This window comes from Oncorhynchus gorbuscha, unplaced genomic scaffold, assembly GCF_021184085.1.
Source record: "Oncorhynchus gorbuscha isolate QuinsamMale2020 ecotype Even-year unplaced genomic scaffold, OgorEven_v1.0 Un_scaffold_396, whole genome shotgun sequence".
Lineage (NCBI taxonomy): Eukaryota > Metazoa > Chordata > Actinopteri > Salmoniformes > Salmonidae > Oncorhynchus > Oncorhynchus gorbuscha.
In genome coordinates, this window is record NW_025745243.1 from 67,550 (window position 1) to 77,780 (window position 10,231).

At 47.5% G+C, this 10,231-nt stretch overlaps 1 protein-coding gene across 1 annotated transcript in view; it reads left to right on the plus strand.

Moving 5' to 3' along the window:
• The first annotated feature begins 5,361 nt into the window (after window positions 1-5,361).
• LOC124018136 (trinucleotide repeat-containing gene 18 protein-like) overlaps window positions 5,362-10,231 on the plus strand; it is a 329,221-nt gene continuing 324,351 nt past the window's right edge. The window contains exon 1 of the mRNA XM_046333410.1: window positions 5,362-5,622. The gene's annotated coding sequence lies outside the window, so the exon portion shown is untranslated. The remainder of the gene's footprint in view (window positions 5,623-10,231) is intronic.

Below are 10,231 nucleotides of genomic sequence, written 5' to 3' on the forward strand. Positions count from 1 at the left end.
AGGCGGAGTCTAACCAGACGTGGGCGGGGCCGACCGAGGAAGAGGAAACGGGCAGCGACGCCCTGGCAAGATGGAGTCCCTGACAGGGAAGTAAGTGGAACGACCAGCTGTTATGAGAATTTAACATGGATTAAAGTTGAAATGTTGTGTTACTGGTCTACACATAATACAGGACAGGCTGATACTGTGTTTATAGCTGTCATTGGACTGAATGAGGACAGGCTGATACTGTGTTTATAGCTGTCATTGAGACTGAATGAGGACAGGCTGATACTGTGTTTCATTGAGACTGTGAAGACAGGTGATACTGTGTTTATAGCTGTCATTGAGACTGAATGAGGACAGGCTGTTACTGTGTTTATAGCCGTCATTGAGACTGGGAATGAAGACAGGCTGATACTGTGTTTATAGCTGTCACAGACTGAATGAAGACAGGCCTATACTGTGTTTCTCTGTGTGTTTATAGCTGTCATTGAGACTGAATGAAGACAGGCTTGATACTGTGTTTCTCTGTGTGTTTATAGCTGTCATTGAGACTGAATGAGGACAGGTTGATACGGTGTTTATAGCTGTTTATTGAGACTGAAATGAAGACAGGCTGATACTGTGTTTCTCTGTGTGTTTATAGCTGTCATTGAGACTGAATGAGGACAGGCTGTGCTTATAGCTGTGTTTTGAGGACAGCTGATACTGTGTTTATAGCAGTCATTGAGACTGAATGAAGACAGGCTGATACTGTTTATAGCTGTCATTGACTGAATGAAGACAGGCTGATACTGTGTTTATAGCTGTCATTGAGACTGAATGAGGACAGGTGTTTCTGTGTTTATAGCTGTCATTGAGACTGAATGAGGACAGGCTGATACTGTGTTTATAGCTGTCATTGAGACTGGAATGAAGACAGGCTGATACTGTGTTTATAGCTGTCATTGAGACTGAATGAAGACAGGCTGATACTGTGTTTATAGCTGTCATTGAGACTGAATGAAGACAGGCTGATACTTGTGTTTTTGGAGCTGTCATTGAGACTGAATGAAGACAGGCTGATACTGTGTTTCTCTGTGTGTTTATAGCTGTCATTGAGACTGAATGAGGACAGGGCTGATACTGTGTTTATAGCTGTCATTGAGACTGAATGAAGACAGGCCGATACTGTGTTTAGCTGTCATTGAGACTGAATGAAGACAGGCTGATACTGTGTTTCTCTGTGTGTTTATAGCTGTCATTGAGACTGAATGAAGACAGGCTGATACTGTGTCTATAGCTGTCATTGAGACTGAATGAAGACAGGCTGATACTGTGTTTCTCTGTGTGTTTATAGCAGTCATTGAGACTGAATGAAGCAGGCTGATATCAGGCTTTGTGTGTATGAGTAGCTGTCATTGAGACTGAATGAAGAGCAGGCTGATACTGTGTTTCTCTGTGTGTTTATAGCTGTCATTGAGACTGAATGAGGACAGGCGATACTGTGTACTGAGTTCTGAATGAGGACTTGTAAATGAGTGTTAACTGTGTTTTCCTAACGTGTGTGTTTATGTGTCTGTCATTAGACTGAATAAGTGTCAGAGCTGATATATTGTGTCTGTGTGTGTGTGTGTGTGTGTGTCTGTGTGTGTGTGTGTGTCAGGCCGGGCAGGAGAGTGCGGTACTCTGAGGTGGGGATGGAGGAGGAAGAGGTTCCTGTTCCAGAGGAGAGGATGATGAGTTGGAGGGAGGAAGAGGAGGAGAGAAGAGGAGTTGGTAGGATCAGGAGCCATCCACTAGTCACTTTCTGGAGGTACTGTGTGTGTCTAACCGGTGTGTGTGTAATGGAGGGTGTGTGTTCTCTCCACCAGGTCTTTAAGGCTCGTCATGTGTGTGTTTTTATAATGGTGTGTGTGTTTTTATAATAGTGTGTGTTTTTATAATGGTGTGTGTGTGTTTTGTAATGGTGTGTGTTTTTATAATGGTGTGTGTGTTTTTGTGTTTGTGTGTGTGTGTGTGTGTGTGTGTGTGTGTGTGTGTGTGTGTGTGTGTGTGTGTGTGTGTGTGTGTGTGTGTGTGTGTGTGTGTGTGTGTGTGTGTGTGTGTGTGTGTGTGTGGTGTGTGTGTGTGTAATGGTGTGTGTGTGTGTGTAATGGTGTGTGTGTGTGTGTAATGGTGTGTGTGTGTGTGTAATGGTGTGTGTGTGCTGTGTAATGGTGTGTGTGTGTGTGTGTAATGGTGTAATGGTGTGTGGTGTGTGTGTGTGTGTGTGTGTAATGGTGTGTGTGTGTGTGTGTGGTGTGTGTGTGTAATGGTGTGTGTGTGTGTGTAATGGTGTGTGTGTGTGTGTGTGTGTGTGTGTAATGGTGTGTGTGTGTGTGTAATGGTGTGTGTAATGGTGTGTGTGTGTAATGGTGTGTGTGTGTGTAATGGTGTGTGTAATGGTGTGTGTGTGTGTAATGGTGTGTGTGTGTGTGTGTAATGGAGGGTGTGTGTAATGGTGTGTGTGTGTGTGTGTGTGTGTGTGTGTGTGTGTGTGTGTGTGTGTGTGTGTGTGTGGTGTGTGTGTGTGTAATGAATTGTGTGTGTGTGTGTGTAATAATTTATTATGTATAATTAATAATAATATGTAATAATTATGTGTGTAATAGTGTGTGTGTGTGTGTAATGGTGTGTGTGTGTGTAATGGTGTGTGTGTGTGTAATGGTGTGTGTGTGTGTGTGTAATGGTGTGTGTGTGTGTGTGTGTAATGGTGTGTGTGTAATGGTGTGTGTGTGTGTGTGTAATGGTGTGTGTGTGTGTGTGTGTGTGTGTGTAATGGTGTGTGTGTGTGTGTAATGGTGTGTGTGTGTGTGTGTAATGGTGTGTGTGTGTGTGTGTAATGGTGTGTGTGTGTGTGTGTGGTGTGTGTGTGTGTGTGTGTAATGGTGTGTGTGTGTAATGGTGTGTGTGTGTGTAATGGTGTGTGTGTGTGTGTGTAATGGTGTGTGTGTGTGTGTGTGTGTGTGTGTAATGGTGTGTGTGTGTGTGTAATGGGTGTGTGTGTGTGTAATGGTGTGTGTGTGTGTGTGGTGTAATGGTGTGTGTAATGGTGTGTGTGTGTGTGTGTAATGGTGTGTGTGTGTGTGTAATGGTGTGTGTGTGTGTGTGTAATGTGTGTGTGTAATATGGTGTGTGTGTAATGGTGTGTGTGTGTGTGTAATGGTGTGTGTGTAATGTGTAATGTGTGTGTGTGTGTGTAATGGTGTGTGTGTGTGTAATGGTGTGTGTGTAATGGTGTGTGTGTAATGGTGTGTGTGTGTGTGTGTGTGATGGTGTGTGTGTGTGTGTAATGGTGTGTGTGTAATGGTGTGTGTGTGTGTGTAATGGTGTGTGTGTGTGTGTGTAATGGTGTGTGTGTAATGGTGTGTGTGTGTGTGTAATGGTGTGTGTGTGTGTGTAATGGTGTGTGTGTGTGTGTAATGGTGTGTGTGTGTAATGGTGTGTGTGTAATGGTGTGTGTGTGTGTGTAATGGTGTGTGTGTGTGTGTGTGTGTAATGGTGTGTGTAATGGTGTGTGTGTAATGGTGTGTGTGTGTGTGTAATAGTTATTGTGTGTAATGGTGTAATGGTGTGTGTAATGGTGTGTGTGTAATGGTGTGTGTGTGTGTGTAATGGTGTGTGTGATGGTGTGTAATGGTGTGTGTAATGTGTGTGTGTAATGGTGTGTGTGTGTGTGTAATGGTGTGTGTGTGATGGTGTGTGTGTGTGTGTGTGTAATGGTGTGTGTAATGGTGTGTGTGTGTGTGTAATGGTGTGTGTGTGTGTGTAATGGTGTGTGTGTGTGTGTAATGGTGTGTGTGTGTGTGTAATGGTGTGTGTGTGTGTGTAATGGTGTGTGTGTGTGTGTAATGGTGTGTGTGTGTGTGTGTAATGTGTGTGTGTGTGTGTGTGTGTGTGTGTGTAATGGTGTGTGTGTGTGTGTGTAATGGTGTGTGTGTGTGTGTGTAATGGTGTGTGTGTGTGTGTAATGGTGTGTGTGTGTGTGTAATGGTGTGTGTGTGTGTGTGTAATGGTGTGTGTAATGGTGTGTGTGTGTGTGTAATGGTGTGTGTGTGTGTGTAATGGTGTGTGTGTAATGGTGTGTGTGTGTGTGTAATGGTGTGTGTGTGTGTGTAATGGAGGGTGTGTGTAATGGTGTGTGTGTGTGTGTGTAATGGTGTGTGTGTGTAATGGTGTGTGTGTGTGTAATGGAGGGTGTGTGTGTAATGGAGTGTGTGTGTGTAATGGTGTGTGTGTGTGTGTAATGGTGTGTGTGTGTGTAATGTGTGTGTAATGGTGTGTGTGTGTGTAATGGTGTGTGTGTGTGTGTAATGGTGTGTGTGTGTGTGTGTGTGATGGTGTGTGTGTGTGTGTAATGGTGTGTGTGTAATGGTGTGTGTGTAATGGTGTGTGTGTGTGATGGTGTGTGTGTGTGTGTAATGGTGTGTGTGTAATGGTGTGTGTGTGTGTGTGTGTGATGGTGTGTGTGTGTGTGTAATGGTGTGTGTGTAATGGTGTGTGTGTGTGTGTAATGGTGTGTGTGTAATGGTGTGTGTGTGTGTGTAATGGTGTGTGTGTGATGGTGTGTGTGTGTGTGTAATGGTGTGTGTGTAATGGTGTGTGTGTGTGTGTAATGGTGTGTGTGTGATGGTGTGTGTGTGTGTGTGTGTAATGGTGTGTGTGTAACGGTGTGTGTGTGTGTGTAATGGTGTGTGTGTGTGTGTGTAATGGTGTGTGTGTGTGTGTAATGGTGTGTGTGTGTTGGTGTGTGTGTGTGTGTGTGTAATGGTGTGTGTGTAACGGTGTGTGTGTGTGTGTAATGGTGTGTGTGTGTGTGTAATGGTGTGTGTGTGTGTGTAATGGTGTGTGTGTGTGTGTGTAATGGTGTGTGTGTGTGTGTAATGGTGTGTGTGTGTGTGTAATGGTGTGTGTGTGTGTGTAATGGTGTGTGTGTGTGTGTGTAATGGTGTGTGTGTGTAATGGTGTGTGTGTAATAATGTGTGTGTGTGTAATATAATAAGTGTGTGTGTGTGTGTGTGTAATGGTGTGTGTGTGTGTGTAATATGTAATGGTGTGTGTAATGGTAGTAGTATTGTGTGTGTAATAATGTGTGTGTGTGTGTAATAATGTATGTGTGTGTAATAATGGTGTGTGTGTGTAATGTGTGTGTGTGTAATAATGTGTGTAATGGTGTAATGGTGTGTGTGTAATGGTGTGTGTGTGTGTGTGTAATGGTGTGTGTGTGTAATGTGTGTGTGTAATGGTGTGTGTGTGTAATGGTGTGTGTGTGTGTAATGGTGTGTGTGTGTGTAATGGTGTGTGTGTGTGTGGTGTGTGTGTGTAATGGTGTGTGTGTGTGTGTGTGTAATGGTGTGTGTGTGTAATGGTGTGTGTGTTCTCCACCAGGTCTTTAAGACTCGTCGTGTCGGTCTGTGTGACCATGAGCAACTAGCCTGTGACCTGGACAGAGCTCTCTCCCTGTCCGTACTCAGTACCAGCGCCGGACGCCCTCTGACCCGGCGGGAGGATGGAGGGTGATCCCCTCGTCTGGAGGGAAACAGAAGGTTGGAGGTCAGAGGAAGACGGTTTCTCCTCCTCTTCCTCACTCCTCCTCTCAACGCTCCAGCTACGACTACAGTGAGTTACACTTTGTTAGTACTGTGTGTGTGTCAGTGTGTCCTAACCCTGTACAGACTGAGGATGTGTGTGTGTGTGTGTGTGTGTGTGTGTGTGTGTGTGTGTGTGTGTGTGTGTGTGTGTGTGTGTGTGTGTGTGTGTGTGTGTGTGTGTGTGTGTGTGTGTGTGTGTGTGTGTGTGTGTGTGTGTGTGTTATTGTAAGCTTCATGAAATGGGTTTCCATGGCTGAGCAGCCGCACACAAGCCTAAGATCAACATGCACAAGTGCCAGGCGTCGGCTGGAGTGGTGTAAACCAAGCGTAGGCTGGAGTGGTGTAAACCAGGCTGGAGTGGTGTAAACCAGGCTGGAGTGGTGTAAACCAAGCGTAGGCTGGAGTGGTGTATACCAGGCTGGAGTGGTGTAAACCAGGCTGGAGTGGTGTAAACCAGGCTGGAGTGGTGGAGGCTGGAGTGGTGTAAACCAGGCGGAGTGGCTGGAGTGGTGTAAACCAGGCGGAGTGGTGTAAACCGGCTGGAGTGGTGTAAACCAGGCGTAGGCTGGAGTGGTGTAAACCAGGCTGGCTGGAGTGGTGTAAACCAGGCTGGAGTGGTGTAAACCAGGCTGGAGTGGTGTAAACCAAGCGTAGGCTGGAGTGGTGTAAACCAAGCGTAGGCTGGAGTGGTGTAAACCAGGCTGGAGTGATGTAAACCAGGCTGGAGTGGTGTAAACCAGGCTGGAGTGGTGTAAACCAGGCTGGAGTGGTGTAAACCAGGCTGGAGTGGTGTAAACCAGGCGTAGGCTGGAGTGGTGTAAACCAGGCGTAGGCTGGAGTGGTGTAAACCAGGCGTAGGCTGGAGTGGTGTAAACCAGGCGTAGGCTGGAGTGGTGTAAACCAGGCGTGGCTGGAGTGGTGCAAAACCAGGCGTAGGCTGAGTGGTGTAAACCAGGCGTAGGCTGGAGTGGTGTAAACCAGGCGTAGGCTGGAGTGGTGTAAACCAGGCTGGAGTGGTGTAAACCAGGCGTAGGCTGGAGTGGTGTAAACCAGGCTGGAGTGGTGTAAACCAGGCTGGAGTGGTGTAAACCAGGCTGGAGTGGTGTAAACCAGGCTGGAGTGGTGTAAACCAAGCTGGAGTGGTGTAAACCAGGCTGGAGTGGTGTAAACCAGGCTGGAGTGGTGTAAACCAAGCAGGAGTGGTGTAAACCAAGCAGGAGTGGTGTAAACCAGGCTTGGGCTGGAGTGGTGTAAACCAGGCTTGGGCTGGAGTGGTGTAAACCAGGCGTGGGCTGGAGTGGTGTAAACCAGGCTGGAGTGGTGTATACCAGGCTGGAGTGGTGTAAACCAGGCTGGAGTGGTGTATACCAGGCTGGAGTGGTGTAAACCAGGCTGGAGTGGTGTAGACCAGGCTGGAGTGGTGTAGACCAGGCTGGAGTGGTGTATACCAAGCTGGAGTGGTGTAAACCAAGCTGGAGTGGTGTAAACCAGGCTGGAGTGGTGTAAACCAGGCTGGAGTGGTGTAAACCAGGCTGGAGTGGTGTAAACCAGGCTGGAGTGGTGTAAACCAGGCTGGAGTGGTGTAAACCAGGCTGGAGTGGTGTAAACCAGGCTGGAGTGGTGTAAACCAGGCTGGAGTGGTGTAAACCAGGCGTGGGCTGGAGTGGTGTAAACCAGGCTGGAGTGGTGTAAACCAGGCGTCGGCTGGAGTGGTGTAAACCAGGCTGGAGTGGTGTAAACCAGGCGTGGGCTGGAGTGGTGTAAACCAGGCTGGAGTGGTGTAAACCAGGCTGGAGTGGTGTATACCAGGCTGGAGTGGTGTAAACCAGGCTGGAGTGGTGTATACCAGGCTGGAGTGGTGTATACCAGGCTGGAGTGGTGTATACCAGGCTGGAGTGGTGTAAACCAGGCTGGAGTGGTGTATACCAGGCTGGAGTGGTGTATACCAAGCTGGAGTGGTGTATACCAGGCTGGAGTGGTGTAAACCAGGCTGGAGTGGTGTAAACCAGGCGTGGGCTGGAGTGGTGTAAACCAGGCATCGGCTGGAGGGTGTAAACCAGGCGTGGGCTGGAGTGGTGTAAACCAGGCATCGGCTGGAGTGGTGTAAACCAGGCTGGAGTGGTGTAAACCAGGCTGGAGTGGTGTAAACCAGGCTGGAGTGGTGTATACCAGGCTGGAGTGGTGGATACCAGGCTGGAGTGGTGTATACCAGGCTGGAGTGGTGTATACCAGGCTGGAGTGGTGTATACCAGGCTGGAGTGGTGTATACCAGGCTGGAGTGGTGTATACCAAGCTGGAGTGGTGTATACCAGGCTGGAGTGGCGTAAACCAGGCTGGGCTGGAGTGGTGTAAACCAAGCTGGGCTGGAGTGGTGTAAACCAGGCTGGAGTGGTGTAAACCAGGCTGGAGTGGGGTAAACCAGGCTGGAGTGGTGTATACCAAGCTGAGTGGTGTAAACCAGGCGTGGCTGGAGTGGTGTAAAGCTGCCGCCATTGGACTCTGGAGCAGTGAAACGCGTTTTCTGGAAGTGATGAATCACGCTTCACCACCTGGCAGTCCAAAGGATGAATCTGGGTTATGGCGGATGCCAGGAGAACACTACCTGCCCTAATGTAAAGTTTGGTGGAGGAGGAATAATGGTTTGTTTTTCATGGTTCCTCGGGCCCCCTTTTAGTTCCCAGTGAAGGGAAATCTTAACGCTACAACGCATACATTCTAGGACGATTCTGTGATTCCAACTTTGTGGCAACAGTTTGGGAAGGCCCTTCCATGTTTCAGCATGACAATCCCCCCCGCTCACAAAGTGAGTCCATTCAGAAATAGTTTGTCGATCGGTGTGGAAGAACTTGACTGGCCTGCACAGAGCCCTGACCTCAACCCCATTGAACACCTTTTGTGATGAATTGAAAAGACGACTCGAGCCTAATCGCCCGTCCCGTAGCAATGTTCCAATGTTCGTAGCAATGTTCCAATGTTCCGTAGCAATGTTCCAATGTTCCGTAGCAATGTTCCGTAGCAATGTTCCAATGTTCGTAGCAATGTTCCAATGTTCGTAGCAATGTTCCATCTTCATGTTTCCGTACTATTTCAATGTTCCGTAGCAATGTTCCAATGTTGTGCTTGTCTTCCAATGTTCCAACATAGCAGCTAGTGGAACCAACTCCCATATTGCCTTCCCAGAAGAGTGGAGGCTGTTATAGCAAGCAAGGGAACCAGCTCCATGTAAATGCCTTCCCAGAAGAGTGGAGGCTGTTATAGCAGCAAGGGGAACCAACTCCCATATTAAAGCCTTCCCAGAAGAGTGGACTGTTATAGCAGCAAAGGGAACCAACTCCATATTAATGCCTTCCCAGAAGTGGAGGCTGTTATAGCAGCAAAGGGGACCAACTCCCATATTAATGCCTTCCCAGAAGAGTGGGAGGCTGTTATAGCAGCAAAAGGGGGAACTAACTCCATAGCCAATGCCTTCCCAGAAGAGTGGAGGCTGTTATGGCAGCAAGGGGAACCAACTCCCATGTAATGCCTTCCCAGAAAGTGGAGGCTGTTATGGCAGCAAAGGGGGCCCAACCCATGGCCAAAGCCTTCAGAAGAGTGACTGTTATAGCAACTTAAAGGAATAACTCATATTAATGCCTTCCCAGAAGAGTGGAGGCTGTTATAGCAGCAAAGGGGGACCAACTCTATATTAATGCCTTCCCAGAAGAGTGGAGGCTGTTATAGCAGCAAAGGGGAACCAACTCCATATTAAAGCCTATGATTTAGGAATGAGATGTTGGACCAGCAGGGGTCCACGTCCTGTTGGTGGTGTCGTGTAGGACAGTAGAGTCCGTGCCAATATTAGACTTTATTAAGGAAATGGGTTCTTATTGTACTATGACTGTGATATGTGGTTGTCCCACCTAGCCATCACCTAGCCATCACCTAGCCATCACCTAGCCATCACCTAGCCATCACCTAGCCATCACCTAGCCATCACCTAGCCATCACCTAGCCATCACCTAGCCATCACCTAGCCATCTGAATATACTAACTACTGTGATATGTGGTTGTCCCACCTAGCCATCACCTAGCCATCACCTAGCCATCACCTAGCCATCACCTAGCCATCACCTAGCCATCTGAATATACTAACTACTGTGATATGTGGTTGTCCCACCTAGCCAACACCTAGCCAACACCTAGCCATCACCAAGCCATCACCAAGCCATCACCTAGCCATCACCTAGCCATCACCAAGCCATCACCAAGCCATCACCAAGCCATCACCAAGCCATCACCAAGCCATCACCAAGCCATCACCTAGCCATCACCTAGCCATCACCTAGCCATCACCTAGCCATCACCTAGCCATCACCTAGCCATCACCTAGCCATCTGAATATACTAACTACTGTAATATGTGGTTGTCTGAAGATGAATATACTGTAAGTTAATGTAACTGAGTCTCTGGATAAGAACGTCTGTTAAATGACTAACATGTTAATGTAACTGAGTCTCTGGATAAGAACGTCTGTTAAATGACTAACATGTTAATGTAACTGAGTCTCTGGATAAGAACGTCTGTTAAATGACTAACATGTTAATGTAACTGAGTCTCTCTGGATAAGAACGTCTGTTAAATGACTAACATGTTAATGT